We start from the raw sequence: 4067 nt of genomic DNA, 5'->3' as shown, positions 1-4067 counted from the left end.
GGACGGGTTTCCTTCTCATGTTTCCTTGTTCTGGACGGGTTTCCCTCTCAAATTTCGTTGTTCTGGGCGCGTTTCCCTCTCATGTTTCATTGTTTTGGACGGGTTTCCTTCTCATATTTCAATGTTCTGGACGGGATTCCTTCTCATAATTCATTGTTCTTTACGGGTTTCGTTCTCATATTTCATTGTTCTTGAGTGGTTTCGTTCTCATTATACATTGTTCTTTACGGGTTTCGTTCTCATATTTCTTTGTTCTGGACTGGTTTCCCTGTCATATTTCATTGTTATGGACAGGTTTCCCTCTAATATTTCGTTGTTCTGGACTGGTTTCCCTGTCATATTTCATTGTTCTGGACGGGTTTCCTTCTCATATTTCATTGTTCTTGACGGGTTTCGTTCTCATATTTCATTGTTCTTTACGGGTTTCCTTCTCATATTTCATTGTTCTGGACTGGTTTCCCTCTCATATTTCATTGTTCTTGACGAGTTTCCTTCTCATATTTCATTGTTCTGGACTGGTTTCCCTCTCATATTTCATTGTTCTTGACGAGTTTCCTTCTCATATTTCATTCTTCTGGACGGGTTTCCCTGTCATATTTCATTGTTCTGGACGGGTTTCCCTGTCATATTTCATTGTTCTTGACGAGTTTCCTTCTCATATTTCATTGTTCTGGATGGGTTTCCCTGTCATATTTCATTCTTCTAGACGGGTTTCCTTGTCATATTTCATTCATCTGGACGGGTTTCCCTCTCATACTTCATTGTTCTGGACTGCCTCGACGGCCGGTGAGTATCCTTTTTCGTCTTTCCCAGGTCCAGGAGTCCGCCTGTGTCCCCTCAGGCATTCTCCCTTCCCCACTTCCCCGGGGTCTGCCTCGACGGCCGGTGAGTATCCTTTTTCGTCTCTCCCAGGTCCAGGAGTCCGCCTGTGTCCCCTCAGGCATTCTCCCTTCCCCACTTCCCCGGGGTCTGCCTCGACGGCCGGTGAGTATCCTTTTTCGTCTCTCCCAGGCCCAGGAGTCCGCCTGTGTCCCCTCAGGCATTCTCCCTTCCCCACTTCCCCGGGGTCTGCCTCGACGGCCGGTGAGTATCCTTTTTCGGCTCTCCCAGGTCCAGGAGTCCGCCTGTGTCCCCTCAGGCATTCTCCCTTCCCCACTTCCCCGGGGGTCTGCCTCGACGGCCGGTGAGTATCCTTTTTCGGCTCTCCCAGGTCCAGGAGTCCGCCTGTGTCCCCTCAGGCATTCTCCCTTCCCCACTTCCCCGGGGGTCTGCCTCGACGGCTTGTGAGTATCCTTTTTCGTCTCTCCCAGGTCCAGGAGTCCGCCTGTGTCCCCTCAGGCATTCTCCCTTCCCCACTTTTCCAGGGTCTGCCTCGACGGCCGGTGAGTATCCTTTTTCGTCTCTCCCAGGTCCAGGAGTCCGCCTGTGTCCCCTCAGGCATTCTCCCTTCCCCACTTCCCCGGGGTCTGCCTCGACGGCCGGTGAGTATCCTTTTTCGTCTCTCCCAGGTCCAGGAGTCCGCCTGTGTCCCCTCAGGCATCCTCCCTTCCCCACTTCCCCAGGGTCTGCCTCGACGGCCGGTGAGTATCCTTTTTCGTCTCTCCCAGGTCCAGGAGTCCGCCTGTGTCCCCTCAGGCATCCTCCCTTCCCCACTTCCCCAGGGTCTGCCTCGACGGCCGGTGAGTATCCTTTTTCGTCTCTCCCAGTCCAGGACTCCGCCTGTGTCCCCTCAGGCATCCTCCCTTCCCCACTTCCCCAGGGTCTGCCTCGACGGCCGGTGAGTATCCTTTTTCGTCTCTCCCAGGTCCAGGACTCCGCCTGTGTCCCCTCAGGCATCCTCCCTTCCCCACTTCCCCAGAGTCTGCCTCGACGGCCGGTGAGTATCATTTTTCGTCTCTACCAGGTCCAGGACTCCGCCTGTGTCCCCTCAGGCATCCTCCCTTCCCCCACTTCCCCAGGGTCTGCCTCGACGGCCGGTGAGTATCCTTTTTCGTCTCTCCCACGTCCAGGACTCCGCCTGTGTCCCCTCAGGCATCCCTCCTTCCGTACTTCCCCAGGGTCTGCCTCGACGGCCGGTGAGTATCCTTTTTCGTCTCTCCCAGGTCCAGGACTCCGCCTGTGTCCCCTCAGGCATCCTCCCTTCCCCACTTCCCCAGAGTCTGCCTCGACGGCCGGTGAGTATCCTTTTTCGTCTCTACCAGGTCCAGGACTCCGCCTGTGTCCCCTCAGGCATCCTCCCTTCCCCACTTCCCCAGAGTCTGCCTCGACGGCCGGTGAGTATCCTTTTTCGTCTCACCCAGGTCCAGGACTCCGCCTGTGTCCCCTCAGGCATCCTCCCTTCCCCACTTCCCCAGAGTCTGCCTCGACGGCCGGTGAGTATCCTTTTTCGTCTCTCACCCCGGTCCAGGACTCCGCCTGTGTCCCCTCAGGCATCCTCCCTTCCCCACTTCCCCAGGGTCTGCCTCGACGGCCGGTGAGTATCCTTTTTCGTCTCTCCCAGGTCCGTGTCCAGGACTCCGCCTGTGTCCCCTCAGGCATCCTCCCTTCCCCACTTCCCCAGGGTCTGCCTCGACGGCCGGTGAGTATCCTTTTTCGTCTCCCCCATGTCCGCGTGTCCAGGAGTCCGCCTGTGTCCCCTCAGGCATCCTCCCTTCCCCACTTCCCCAGGGTCTGCCTCGACGGCCGGTGAGTATCCTTTTTCGTCTCTCCCAGGTCCGCGTGTCCAGGAGTCCGCCTGTGTCCCCTCAGGCATCCTCCCTTCCCCACTTCCCCAGGGTCTGCCTCGACAACCAGTGAGTATCCTTTTTCGTCTCTCCCAGGTCCGCGTGTCCAGGAGTCCGCCTGTGTCCCCTCAGGCATCCTCCCTTCCCCACTTCCCCAGGGTCTGCCTCGACAACCAGTGAGTATCCTTTTTCGTCTCTCCCAGGTCCGCGTGTCCAGGAGTCCGCCTGTGTCCCCTCAGGCATCCTCCCTTCCCCACTTCCCCAGGGTCTGCCTCGACAACCAGTGAGTATCCTTTTTCGTCTCTCCCAGGTCCGTGTGTCCAGGAGTCCGCCTGTGTCCCCTCAGGCATCCTCCCTTCCCCACTTCCCCCGCCCGGGTCCGTGGTTCCAGGAGTCCACCTGTGTGAAGGCCAGGTGCTCCCCCTTCCCCACAACCCCCACTCCCCAACCTTGCACCCCCCCCCCCATGTCCGTGGTTCCAGGAGTCCACCTGTGTGAAGGCCAGGTGCTCCCCCTTCCCCACTTCCCCCACCCCCCAACCTTGCACAACCCCCCCCCGGGTCCGTGGTTCCAGGAGTCCACCTGTGTGACGCCCGGTGCTCCCCCTTCCCCCCTTCCCCCACACCCCAACCTTGCACCCCCTCCCCCGGGTCCGTGGTTCCAGGAGTCCACCTGTGCGAAGGCCAGGTGCTCCCCCTTCCCCACTTCCCCCACACCCCAACCTTGCACAACCCCCCCCCCCGGGTCCGTGGTTCCAGGAGTCCACCTGTGCGAAGGCCAGGTGCTCCCCCTTCCCCACTTCCCCCACACCCCAACCTTGCACAACCACCCCCCCCGGGTCCGTGGTTCCAGGAGTCCACCTGTGCGAAGGCCAGGTGCTCCCCCTTCCCCAATTCCCCCACACCCCAACCTTGCACAACCCCCCCCCCCGGGTCCGTGGTTCCAGGAGTCCACCTGTGCGAAGGCCAGGTGCTCCCCCCCCCACTTCCCCCACACCCCAACTTTGCACAACCCCCCCCCCGGGTCCGTGGTTCCAGGAGTCCACCTGGGCGAAGGCCTGGTGCTCCCCCTTCCCCACTTCACACACACCCCCACGGTGCACAACCCCCCCCCCCCCGGGTCCGTGGTTCCAGGAGTCCACCTGTGCGAAGGCCAGGTGCTCCCCCTTCCCCACTTCTCCCACACCCCAACCTTGCACCCCCCCCCCGGGTCCGTGGTTCCAGGAGTCCACCTGTGTGACGCCAGGTGCTCCCCCTTCCCCACGTCCCCCTCCCCCCAACCGTGCACAACCCCCCCCCCGGGTCCGTGGTTCCAGGAGTCCACCTGTGCGAAGGCCAGGTGCTC

This window comes from Cherax quadricarinatus, unplaced genomic scaffold (genome assembly GCF_038502225.1).
Source record: "Cherax quadricarinatus isolate ZL_2023a unplaced genomic scaffold, ASM3850222v1 Contig518, whole genome shotgun sequence".
Classification (NCBI taxonomy): Eukaryota; Metazoa; Arthropoda; class Malacostraca; order Decapoda; family Parastacidae; genus Cherax; species Cherax quadricarinatus.
Note: the sequence above shows the minus strand (reverse complement) of the source record.